Source organism: Schistocerca piceifrons, chromosome 7 (assembly GCF_021461385.2).
Source record: "Schistocerca piceifrons isolate TAMUIC-IGC-003096 chromosome 7, iqSchPice1.1, whole genome shotgun sequence".
In the NCBI taxonomy this organism is placed as follows: domain Eukaryota; kingdom Metazoa; phylum Arthropoda; class Insecta; order Orthoptera; family Acrididae; genus Schistocerca; species Schistocerca piceifrons.
Window position 1 is genome coordinate 477828186 of NC_060144.1, and position 14132 is coordinate 477842317.

At 40.3% G+C, this 14132-nt stretch overlaps 2 non-coding genes across 2 annotated transcripts; both read right to left on the reverse strand.

Annotated features, from left to right (window-relative positions):
* Positions 1–13215: 13215 nt before the first annotated feature.
* Trnaa-agc lies at positions 13216–13288 on the reverse strand. Its single transcript has one exon. It is a non-coding gene; the product is annotated as a tRNA-Ala (tRNA).
* A 431-nt stretch (positions 13289–13719) lies between these two features.
* Positions 13720–13792, reverse strand: Trnaf-gaa. Its single transcript has one exon. It is a non-coding gene; the product is annotated as a tRNA-Phe (tRNA).
* Positions 13793–14132: the final 340 nt, after the last annotated feature.

Sequence of the window (14132 nt, forward strand, 5' to 3'; positions counted from 1 at the left end):
TGGAGGTCACAAGATTACATTCAGCAGTGCCTTAGCAGATTCTTCAGATACCATTGCATACAATATTGAATGACTCGTGTAGGTTGAGGTTGATCTGAAAAGTAACTCTACATCAGGGAGCTTTAGAATCTAATGTACTTCCCTCCATCAGGCAAGTCCAAATCATATTTTAGTAAAACAATGCACAGCCACATATGGCAAGAAAGAACAATGGGTACCTCAAGCTACTTTTGGTTACATTCTTGCCTAAGATGTAGGTTATGTTTAGTAAGCAAGATGTCTTAGTCTTTTGGCTACAACTGTTTACACTTATTGAACTTGTATACAGAGTGAGTGGAGGGATATTCTCTAGCAACACATTCAGGCCTTCTTCAACTCCATACCACTGTATTTAGATGCTGTGGTAGGAACATATAGGGGTTAACTCTATGTTGTTGTTGTGATGCTGTTGTAGTCATGGTGATGGATCATTGGAAGCTACTTGCATTGGATCTTGCTTATTATATTCAAGTCCTTGGTTTCTTCTATAATTTGTAACCCTTTTCCCACTCCCCACCTGTACCAAATAGAAGTTTCATTGATACCTCAGGATGTGTCCTGTCAATCAAACCCGTCCTTTTGTCAGGTTGTGCTGTACACTTCTTTTTTCCGCAGTTTGATTCTGTACCTCTTCAGTAGTTCTTTGGTCTACCAGTCTAAACTTCAGCATTCTTCTGTAGCACCACATTTTAAAAGCTTCTATTCTTGTCTAAACTCTTTATTATCCTGTATTCTTAAATCAGAAATTGTGTACAACCTGTAGTGCTAGTCATATGTATATTGTTATGTGTCTAATTTATTGTATTAAGTTCATGTCAGCCACATATATCCTGCTTTGTACTGCAGTTTTCACAAATTTCAGTATAATTTCATTGTTCTGTGCAGTCATGATAGCTGATTGGCTCTGTCTTCGGTACCCATGAGAGAGATTAAGAATGAAAAAGATAATTCGAGTGCCTAACAGAAAAGAAAAGAAAAGAAATAATCCATTTAAAAGATGCAGTACAATTATTATATTAGTACTAGTTACAAGTGAAACTGTTGTTACTCTTTACTAAAGTTCCTTTTCCTCAGAAAGGGATAGAGAATACTATCGTAAAAATGTTCATTCACTTTCCAAATGACAGAAGAATTTTATTTGGTGTGATGACTAGCAGCTTGCTCTGCTTGTAAGTTAATGCAGCTGAATAGGAAAACCAAACCTGTAATGTTCTAATGCAGTATTAGCAGTGTGCTGCTTGACGCAGTCACATGGATTAAATATCTAGGTGTAACACTGCAAAGAGATAAGAAATGGAGTGAGCACGTAAGAGCTGTGGAAGGGAGAGCAAATGGTTGACTTCAGTTTATTGGGAGAATCTTAAGAAAGTGTGACTCATCTGCAAAGGAGACCACATATAGAACATTTGTGCAAGCCATTATTGAGTACTGCTCGAGTGTCTGAGAACAGAGCTGTAATTTAAGTGAATCAGTGCACTAATGCTGTTGTTCCTGAAAATGACAAAGAATTCTAGAAGCTTAGAAACTATACATAAAGCAAGACATTTTTAAAACATTAATAAATGGTTTTCTCTTATCACAAGTAATTTAATTTTTCAGACCACTGAGAACCTGAAAAAAAAATCCACAAATTTTCCTCATCTATGGGAGATTTCAATTTACTTTTGTATGTAATTTACACAGAGTCATGAGAAAGCCTTATGGTGCTGGAACTTTAAAGGCCAGATGACGCAAATCTTTCTTGAAAATAGCTGTAGCTAATCGAAATTCCAATTCTTTACTATGGTTCCGGATTGATATCCCTCAACTCTCACAATCAGTAGCACCCTCACGAACTATTTCGATGTTATATGTTGAACTGTCTGTTGAAGCACGGTCTGAGTGTTAGACATGAGCTCATTTTCTCTGTTTTCGACAAATTTTCCTGGGAGAGAACTTGACATTACTGTTGAAACGTACCCGCAGTCACCGAGGGCATAACTGAGAAATCTTAATTTGTTCTGTTTGTTCTGTGGGAGACTCCCTACTCCTTAGATCCAGAAAGGGATGCAAGGCAGAAAAATTTGGAACAAATATTTGCATTGCATGTATGCATTATCCAGCAAAGAATAGACTAAGTGAAGATGATAAAGAGAGATCCACATTTACACTGTGTTGCTGTACTTTCATTTGGTAATATTTTTGCCTACTTAATAAATAAATCTGAATGCATATGAGATATGCATTCATTTCTATAAAATGACTGAAACATATAAACCTGAAAAGCCCCAAAAATAACTAGCAAAGAGCAAACCAAAATACTCATCAAATGTGAAAGGAATCATCCCAATCATTATTTTGTGTGTCTGCTGTCAGTTCCCTAGTCATTAAAGTCACATCTCCATTACAATGCCTGTCTTCTCTCCATGGCTCATTTGCAGTTTGTTGTTTCTCTCCTGCCTTGCTAAATAACAACTGCAGGATGCAATGTCAAGACCCTTTGAGTTAAAACAAGTGCCTGCCACTTCCTTCTTTGCCTGCCCTAAAAATGTAAGATGTAGACTTGGTCACTTTTGTAGCTGTCCAATTTGTTTGATGGTTCTTAAGATTTATTTTTTGTTCTAATCCCCCATGAGTACATCACACGGTGACTGATACAACAAACTTTATTAAGTCTTGAAAACAATTTACTGTAATGGGTGCACTTGCCATGGAGTAGCTAACAATAACAGTCCAATAATACATATGCAGAGGTAAACATGTAACTGAGTTAGAGCTAGCCAGACCTCTTCTGTAAAAGCTGTAAGGCAGCTGGTAGACTGCACAAGCGAGAGGCTGCACGTGCATCCATAAGTGATGGCCTCTGATGGTTGTTGAATTTCTAGCTGTGTCTGCTGATTTCTGTGGTGCGCCTTACGGCTATGCACCCGGATCTCAGTTGTGATCAGTGCAGGTCACTACACCTCTCCCACATTGGGAGAGCATTGGTGATCCCCAGGGCAAGTTGTGGACAGCTGTGATATGGATATGGCATCCACATCCATGGAGGCCCTGGAGGCAAGAGGAGCAATCAATCCCTGGTTGCTGGAGACCTGGGGATATGAGCGAAAGTGGCCAGTGCGAGGAGAGATCCAACAACCCCTCCGTCAGAGCACAAGACAACAGTGCTGGTGACAGGCGGTCCGAATTGGGATCCATGGCGATGCCTGGAGGCGGTGTGCAAGGTGGAGTTGACACTACTACAGGTGGAGTCTGGTCCTGTGACAATGAGTCTGTGAGGGATATGCACTCTGGCTGGAGTGCCACTGGAACTGCTGCCAGAGGCTGCAAAGATGTGATCCAGTCTGCTGTGAGTGAAACATCAACAAATCGTTTTCACATTTTCGCTGATAGTCATGATAGAGGCATGGCTGATATAGTGAAAAGCAGTTTTAATGCTGCCGATGTTTGTGGAATTGTGAAGCCAGGTGCTAAACTTCAAGAAGTTGTAGCGGGATGTGATCCTGAAAAAGTAAAAAACGAGTGTGTGATCTTAATAGGTGGCTCAAACAACGTTGCCTGCAACGAAGGGAATGATGCCATACAGTCGCTCAGGAAGAAAATATCGGCGCTTCATCAGTCTAAGGTATTTGTTGTGAACATTCCACAGAGACATGACTTAATTCCACAGTCCTGTGTAAATGAGGCTATCTCACAAACGAACTCTAAGTTAGCAAAGTTGTGTAAGCATTTTAAAAATACTTGTGTTGTAGATGTAAGCAGTTTTGGACGAGAATTATTTACAAGACATGGTATGCACCTGAACAGATCAGGAAAAAAAGCATTAGGTACCCTCTTAAAAACAAAAATATTGGAAGAAGTCCACAAATGTACCCCAAAGTTGGAACCAATCGCACTTGAATGGCTCCAACCATCAAGTCAGACTCGGTTTCAAACTCAAATGTTTCAGGAAATTGTTAGTAATGAACATACTGTGTCTGTAGCTACAGATAATTTTTTAGGCAAAAGTTTAGATCTGTCTCTAATTCCAAAGAAATGACGATTTTTCACCAAAATGTGGGAGGACTTGGTAATAAAGTAAATGACATTACTGTTCTGTTAGAGGAACCACAAGGAATAAAAGATACTGATGTATTATGTTTTAGTGAACATCATATGAAAGATATTGAAAGGTTACAGCTAAGTGGTTACTGTCAGGCAGCGCATTACTCAAGAACCATCATGGAAAAAGGTGGAGTGGTAATTTATGTAAAAAACAACATATCTTACAATGCATTAGATTTAAAGAGCCATTGTATAGAGCAACAAATTGAAGTATGTGGTGTTGAGATTACTGTAAATGACTTCACGGCTGTAGTGTTAGCACTGTATAGATCTCCCTCAGGGAATTTGAATGTATTTCTTAAGCACTTAGATTCTTTATTATCCATACTGTACTCAAAGTCCAAGAACTTGATAATTACTGGTGACTTTAATGTTGATTTCCTAAATGAGAGCAATAGTAAAGCTGATTTAGTACATTTAATGGAGTCTTATAATCTGATGGCAATAGTTGATTTCCCAACTAGGGTTACTGTTAACAGTAAAAGTCTAATAGATAATATATTTATAGATAAGTCTACATGCAATGAGATCACTGTACATCCAATCCTTGGCCTTTCTGATCATGGTGGTCAATTGCTTAGGCTCAATTACATCAGTGTGTGCAACAGTTCCGAGCATTCTTGGAAATCTTTTAGGATAATAAATGAACAGGGCCTTAAAAAATTCAATGATAGCCTAAAAGAGATAGACTGGAGCCGAGTTTATAGGGAAACAGATGTAAACAAAAAGTACAATTCATTTTTAAATGAATTCATGTCTGTATTTGAGTCCATCTTTCCCAAAAAAGTAGTTAGAAATAGTCATATAGGCAATGCCAAGAAGTCTTGGATCACTACAGGGATAACAACATCTTGTAGAACAAAGAGGATGTTATACAGTTCTCTCAGGACTTGTAATGATCCAAAGAAACGACAACACTACAAACTTTACTGTAGCATTCTCAAGAAGGTTATAAATAAATCTAAAAGTATGTGCATAAAATCAGAAATTGAAAGCTCAGAAAATAAAATTAAAACTATATGGAATGTAATAAAGAGGGAAACTGGCAGGACAACAGGGAACATGTCTCAGGTAGAGATTAAAACAGGGGACAGTATCATAAAGAAACCTGAGTTGGTTGCAGAAATATTTAATAACCACTTTTTGAGAGCAGCAGAGAAGACAGGCTGTAATGGTTCCATGGAAGAATCATTGTCCCTCCTACAGAAAGCTATTAGCAACAGAATCCCACACTTATCCTTATCTCCAGTTACTGTAAGCGAAGTCATAAGAGTAATTAGATCATTAAAAAATAAAAATTCTGCTGGTGTGGACAATATTTCTAGTAAAATACTGAAACACTGTTATAAATTTGTTAGTCCCGTCTTATGCAACATATACAATGGATCCCTACAAGATGGGATTGTCCCTGACAGACTTAAGTTGGCTGTAGTGATTCCTGTCTTTAAAAAAAAGGGATAAAAGCATTGTTACAAACTATCGCCCAATATCCCTATTAACTACCTTCTCGAAAATTCTAGAAAAACTCATGCACAGGAGGATTGTAGACCATCTCAACTTCCACAGTATCTTAAGCAAAAATCAGTTTGGTTTTCGTGCCGGTCTTTGTACTGAACAGGCAATATTCTCTTTCAGCAACCAAGTTTTGGAAGCCATTAACAAAAAAATGTCTCCAGTGGGTATTTTTTGTGATCTTACGAAAGCCTTTGACTGTGTAAACCACCAAATTCTTTGGAAAAAGGCAGAATACTATGGTTTAGGTGGTACTGTTGGCTTGTGGCTACAATCATATCTACAGGATCGGAAGCAGACTGTAATGCTAAATGGCTCTTCTGGAGAACCTGCCTCGTCTGAATGGGGCACGATAACGTGTGGTGTGCCTCAAGGCTCCGTTTTGGGCCCACTGCTTTTCCTCATCTTTATTAATGATCTTCCTCTTTGTTCTGAGACAAACAGCAAATTTACCTTGTTTGCCGATGATACCACAATTCTAATTGACGATTTGATTGATCATGATCTTGAAAAAACTACAAATACTGTTTTTAATGACATCTTAAATTGGTTCTCCTCAAATGGTCTCTCACTCAATGCAGATAAAACTCATTATATGAGGTTCCATACATCACAAAGTAATCCCGATGAAATTGACATAAAATGTAGAGATCAACCAATACAGAAAGTTGAAGACACAAAATTCCTGGGTGCTTACATAGACAGTAAATGTAATTGGTCAGTTCACATTCTTCATCTATGTAAAAAACTTAGCTCGGCAACATTTGCATTACGGGTAATTTCTTCAGTAGCTGAAGTTGACACTATTAAGGTTGCCTACTTTGGCTGCTTCCACTCATTGATGTCATATGCTATCATATTCTGGGGGAACCAACCACTTGCAAAAAAAGTTTTCACCATCCAAAAAAAAGCAATCAGAATAATGTGTGGGGTCCATCAAAGACACTCTTGCAGGCACTTGTTTCAGAAGATAGGTATCCTAACAACTGCCTCACAGTATATTTTTTCCTTGCTGACCTTTGTGTGCAAAAATTATTCCATCTACCGAGACAACAGTAAATTCCATGGTTATAACACCAGAAACAAAAACAATCTACATTTAGAAATGAAACGTCTCACTCTGGTACAAAAAAGAGTTTACTACTCCAGCATTAAGCTGTTCAATGCTCTACCACTACATATCAAATGTGTTCATACAGAACTGCCAAAATTTAAACGAGTTCTCAAAGATTACCTGACAGAGAAATCTTATTATACTGTGGATGAATACCTGAAAGAAAATGTATACCATCACTAAACGTATTGTGTCTAGAAGTAGCTCAATAGATTTTATTGTGCATTTGGGCATTAGCACACTTTTTGTAACAACAGATTGGCTGTACATGTATTTACTCTTGTAGGCCTAATATCTGATTTAACTTTGTGCTCTTATCTTTAACCTTTATTTGAAACTCCTTTTTCTGTCAAATGGTTGTTATGTTATCTAGCTGACATTGTATCTGTTACTGTATTTATAGTATGTCTTACTTAAACTATGTACAATTTGCCATTGAATTGCCCCTGTATTTATTGTAAGTTTAAATTGAAACCCGTACAATTTGACACGTTCCATATCCTTGTGATTGACTCACTAACTGGATCTACGGAACAAGAAATAAATAAATAAATCTTTAGGCAGAGGCAGACTGGAACCTTTGCAGGTAGGCAGCGCACAACAACCAGGGTACCGGTGAAGGTAGAGTTGTGGCCAGGACAGAGGGGAGGGTATTCACCTGGACACAAAGCTGATTTCACAGCAGCCTTGTGGTAGACGATTACTGCCAGTATCCAGAAAGGATGCTGACCAAAACCAGATGCCCAGACTTCTGTCCTGGCTAAAATCTTATATGCTGGAACACAATGGTGGGCAAGATCTGGGAGAGAGGAGATGGAGTGGTGTCCTTGGCTGGCATCCATGGAGAATCTTCACTAGGTTACAGGAACCAATAGGAGTTGTTTGGTAGGCTGTCGGAAAAAAAATTAACGCCTCTTTGGTGGGGAAGACTTGCAGATATTTTTTTATCTGGGTTTTAAAAGTGCAACCCATGTGTTTAGCCTCCCATATGATTTTGGGTAAAAGGGAAGGGAGCTAACATCATGAATGCATCAGTGCATCAATGACAATCAGCCAGACCACATTCAGAAACGAACACACAAAATCAACATGGATGCATTCCAAGGGCTGGGTTGCTGGAGGCCGTGGTGAGAATCATGACCTGGGAACCGTGTGTAGACTGGTACACTGGGGACTTGCAACAACCAAGTGTTCCAGTTCTCGGTCAATGCCAGGCCAGTAAACATGTCTGTCAGCCAAGGCTTTGGTGCCACTTATGTAACACCTGTAAAACCTCCCACCTCAAACTTCAGGAAATGACCACCCATGGAGCTGCTTCGTCCATGAAGATGAGGAGGCAATGGTGCAAAACAAAGTAGTTGTGAAGCACAACCAACGAGTGGCCTGGAGGACAAAAAGACAACCTTGTTGGACGAGGCAGACTACCTGCCCGAGGGTGGGGTCAGATGCTGTTGTTTTGGCAACTCGGGCCCTAATGAGTGGAAACCCATCTACCACTTGGCAGGAGGAGGCATACAAATGAAAACAAACAAGCTCCTCCTGATTGAACTCTGGGTTTGGGCTCACAGGCAGCCAGGATAAGGAGTCTATTATTTTTGGATGGTGCCCCATGGGGTGCAAATGAATGTTATATTTGGAGAGGAACAAGGCCCACTGCTGCGACCTGTAGGCCACCTTATTGGGGACCCAGGAAAATTGATTAAATAATGAAATTAAGGCTTGTGGTCCATAATTCGTTGGAATTTGGTTCCATAAAAGAAAACTTGAATTTTGGTGACCACATACACAATGGCTAGAGCCTCGTTCTCAACTTGAGAGTGCTGGAACAGTGCTGTGCTGAAAGTATTGCACTGAAAGTATTGCCTGCTCCAAAACACCTGCATTCTGATGGCAAGGATCATCCCCACACCATGTGTGAGGTGTCCATAGCCAAAACCACTGGTTTGTTTGGATCGAAGATAGCTAGATACAGTGCCGACTGGAGGTGTTCCTTCAGTATGGTGAAGACCTGGTCACATGTTGGAGACCAGACAAAGGGAACACCTTTGTGTAAAAGGAGATGCAGTGGGTGCGCGATGGTGGGTGGCCCGGGAATGAACTAGTGGTAATAGGCAATGTTGCCTGAAAAAAGCTTGCAATTCATGCAATTTTGAAGGCTGTGGCAGGTACGTAATGGCTCTCCATGGTTCAGATGCCCTACCTCAAGAGATGGCTGAAAATTTTGGACTTCACAGTTTGCAAGACAGATCTGTGGCCCAGAGTTTCTGGAAGAGGACTTGGAGGTGGTGCAGCTGGTAACTTGTAGCATGTCCTGTAATGACGATGTTATCCAGGTAGTTGAAGCAATGTGGAATATTGGATGTGACCTCTTCCAAACAGTGCTGAAAAATTGTGGGGGCATTTGCCATCCCAAACATTAACCATTAGTGATGACAGAGGTTGACTGAGGTGTTAATAACCATGATACACATGGATGGAGAAGAATTGACTCCTGTTAAGCGTGTGAACAGTTGATCAGAACATGGAAGTAGGCACATGTCAACCATGGACTGTGAATTCACGGTAGCCCTAAAACTGCCACAAAGGTGAAATTTACTATAGAAACTCTTAATGGTGACAAGGGGTGTGTCCCATTCTCTAGAGGAAATGGGAACCACAACCCTGAGAGAGGTAAGCCAGTCCAGCTCTGTCATCTTGACTTGGGAGCAGAGGGCCAGGGGACACTGCCTAGCACAAAAACATCTAGGACAAGCCAACCACTTCAAGGTTGTGTGCGCTTGAAAGGCTGTGGTGCACCATAGGCATTACACAAACATATCCTGAAGTTCTGAGCACACAGATTCCAAAGACTTATAGGGGACATTGGCAGATACCACCTCTATGGAGACTGTGACTGTAAAAAGCCAAAGGCCTTCCTCCGTGAATTGGCCAAGCAAGGGAATTTGCTGTTTACAGTATCCCCTGAGGCACTGTTTAACATTGACAGTTGTGGAATGCTGAAGTCCAAATATGTTCGGGCATTAAGCAGGGAAACTGCTGCCTTAAGATCTACCTGCAAGGTGAACCAAAACTTGACAAAAAGCTTGTTGGAATTGTGATCAGGAAGTGGCCCTGATGATGACACTTCCTGAATATCCCTATCTGTGGTCTCTGGTGCTGCATTCTGTGCAGTTAAATGGCAGACTACCACAATGTTGCCTTTTATCTGAAATGACAGGCAGCCCATTGCTGGGGTCACTCTGATCTTTCACATTTGGAGTAACATAATGGCAATATGGAGGGGCAGCTGGAATTCTGTATAAGTGATGTATGGGAGCCATCGGGTCAGCTATCTTACACCACTGCAATGTCATCCTCCCCGGATGAGTAGATGCAGCCAGGCCATCCTCTACCACTGTGATATTATACCAAGTTTTCAACTGCTGATAAGCAGCTTCTCACATCTCATACAACTAGGCACTTGAGAAAACTTCTTTGAGGGAGGGGCTCTCTAACTGGAGTGCCCATTGCCTGAGTTACTTGTCCGGGGCAGAGGGAATGATAACATCGCATACCATGACAATCTGCATATTGCCCCTTTTAACTTGTACGTAGACAAAATGGCACTTGCGACTAAGGCCCTGGATGGTCACGACTGAGGCACAATGAAACTGATGGGGCTGCTTCTTGCATTGGTAAAATTCAACCCTTGCATCCATGATATGTGAGGTGGCAATAATAGGAAGATTACAATGAACATAAGGTGTCAAATGATGACAGAGAGGAAGGTTCTTGCAAGGGGGCCAACTGCCACAAGGTGGGAGAAAACCATAATAAAAACAGTGCATGATGTACCTCCGAGACATAACATGGAACATGTGAAAATGCTGCCACAGGCAGTGTCTGTAACCTCACAATCTTCTGATGGCTGACTGAATGGCAGGAACTGAGGAGGAAATGGAGCCAGAGATGAATTTTTGGAGAGCCACGCCAGAAAAGCCTGTACCATGACTGTGCTGGGATCCTTCTGTTACTGCACCAACATTTGACTCACCAAATGCAACAAAATGCAAAAAGCAATTGCACAATGAAGAACATGTGAAGATACGACCCTACTCATCGCCATTGTGTTGTAATCCCTCAAGAGAACACCACACAATGACTGCAAAACAAATTTTACTAAGTCTAGAAAACAACTTATTATAGAGGGTGCACTAGATACAGAGTGGCTGAAAACAACAGCTCAATAACACATATGCAGAGGTAAATATGTAACTGAGTTAGAGCTGGCTGGTCCTGTGTTTAAAAAGCCGTCTGCTGGCTAGCAGAGTATGTGGGTGAGAGTCTGCGCACGCATCCATGAGTGGCGATGTTTGACAGTTGTCACTCTTTTTTGCATCTCCCAAGTTCTGTGGCATGCCTTACAACTGAATGTCTGGAACTCGAGTGTTGTGCTAAGTAAGTTCAAGCTAATCATAATGTAATCTAGAAAAGGGAGGGGTTATTGCAGTAAAAGCATGATTGGATATAAATAAAAGTGGTTCAATTAGTTTAAACTAAACAGCCAGTCTGTTGCCAGAAGACCTACACACATTTTATTTCTGTTCTACCATACATAAGAATATACACTGAATTTATTATTTATCTATTTATGCACATTCGAATTCCATTATACTGTGTTTCCAATTTTTTGCATTCAGTACGAATTCATTGACTGAATAGAAAGGACTTTCTATAAGCAATAGTTTTGTTGTTTGCTTAAACTTCTCTTTCGAGCTACAGTTCGAAATATGAAATGGTAAACAGTTGTACAGTTTTACTGTTGTATAAGCAGTTACTTCTTTCTGGTTTAACTGTGTCATGTTGTGGAACACGGAACACAACTCGTGCGCGCGCGCGCACACACACACACACACACACACACACACACACACACACACACACACACACACACACATTGATCAACAAGAACATTATGACCTATAGTGGCAACACATTGTGGCAAGGAAGCAGTGAGGCCTTGGTAGGTTGCTGTAGGGAGTTGATACCACATCTGGACACAAAAGTGAAATAATCCCATAAATTTTGGGGACGTGAGCAAATAGCTCTGATGCCACGTTCAATCACATCCCAGATGTGTTCAATCAGGTTCAGGTCTGGCGACTTGGGGGGGGGGGGCAGTATATCAGTTGGAACTCGCCACTGTATTCCTCGAACTCCTGGCCTTGTGACATGGTGCATTATCTTGTGGAGAGATACCACTACCATTGCGAAACACAATCATCATGAAGGGTGTATGTAGTCTGCAACCAATGTACGATAATCCTTGGCCATCATGGTGCCTTGCACAAGCTCCACTAGGCCCATGGATGCCATGTGAATGTTCCCCAGAGCATAATGGAGCTGCTGCCAGTTGTCTCCATCCTGCAGTACAGCTGTTAAGGAGCTGTTTCCCTGTAAAATGATACATTCATGCTCTTTCATCGGCATGTGTTCTGAACTACATTCATATCCACTTCTTATGAAGGTAGGCGAATTGGACTATAGTTTCAGAGCACAATGGATCTCCATTTTCGTATTGTGGTAAAATTGTGTCTACTTCATTTTATCTGTCTATTTTATAAGACAAGAGCTAACTAGGTAGAAGAATGGTTTGGCCATTTCATTTGCCTTTAACTTCAAAACTTTATTTAAAAGCCCATTTGTATCAGTGGAGGTTTTATTATCACGTTTACTATCCATTGTGCTGAAGTAGGACAGAAATAACATGAGTTAATGGTGGTGTCTTGCTTATTTTTTAGAAGCTGTAGGGCTTGCAGAGTATCACTTTTGTTATTTTCTGTAAGACTTTTGCATATGTTGGTAAAATATGTGTTGAAAGTGCCACTAACAGCTACAGGGTCTTCTATTATTCACTTTGAGCCATAGGCTTTTATTACCTGACAAGTATCCTGTTTCTTTGTTAATTACCTCCCATGTGCTCCTGACACTGGTGGCTGAGCAATCATGTTCCCCACAAAATTTTTTGGGAGCTTACAGTGTCTTATTGTAACTTTTTTAAACTTTATAACTCACCAAAATGACCGTCTGTGTGGATCTCTGTTACTAATATAAAGAGATATTAGTTTTGTACCCTTCGTCAGCCATGTCACACGCTCTCCCTTTTCCTTCACTGTCCTTGTTTCACTCGGTAGGCACTCTTCCGTAGCTTTTAAATAAATATTCAGTAAAACGTTGAACAGAAGCAAATATAAAGTCCTTCTGAAGGTTAGTAGAAGGGCTCATGCCGACTCAAATACGTTATTTTTACAAATTCCTGTTCAGTTGGGAAGAGGTTATTCATAATATACTTTCACTGTATACAACAACTGTTACGCAAGACATATTTGGAAGTTTGTAAGATATTGTGAAGTCGTGTACGATCATCTTCTATTGGAACTACCGCAAAAACGTAAATAATACGAGGGAAAGAAAAAAAAAAAAAATTGTGGAGGCGCCGGGTATCGATCCCGGTACCTCTCGCATGCTAAGCGAGCGCTCTACCATCTGAGCTACGCCCCCTGTCGAAAGTGAATAGCAATATACTGATTGAGACTATTCCGAGTCGAATTGTTTATAATTAATAATTATTTTAGGTTGTAACGTAGATTATTATGTATGAACGCGGAAATTCCGCTGTCTTACTTAATCACAATACGATAAACTTGGTGCAAAAATGTTTACCATTGTACTTCTGTTGGATTACTGCATCGTGTTGCTCCAAAGTGAAGAACTGTAAAATATCGCTACACGTACGAATGTGTAATTCCGAGGAACGGCATTGCAAAACATACATCACAGAAACTGAATCAAAATCCTTTTTATAATTATTTCTCTTTTAGTATATTGAATGGTTAAAATTATGGTAATAGAGAATGGACCGAGCGCCAAAATATAATGAAGTGCTTAAAGTATGCCTAACGCGGCGTAGGATGGATGGGAAAAAAAATTATTGCCGAAACCCGGGATCGAACCAGGGACCTTTAGATCTTCAGTCTAACGCTCTCCCAACTGAGCTATTTCGGCTGATGCACATATACCGTACATAAATTGGTAGCGTTCGTACCATTTTTGTGCCGTATTTTTATAGATATAATTAGCGCAACATTCATATGTTTACATGTGTACTTTGTATAACATTTTTATGCAGAGTGACGGTTGTTTCGCAATTCAGTGTTGATATACCACATTGGTAATACGCCACATTAGTGTAAGTGTAGAACATCGCTATCACTCTAACTAGCGGTGAAATACAGTAAGTGGGATTTAGATAGTAGGTACAGTTTCATAGAATTTTGAGATGTATGCCTCGAAGGTAACGGCACCATGAAAAAAGAAGAGAAGCTACAGCCTTTTTGAGTCTGTA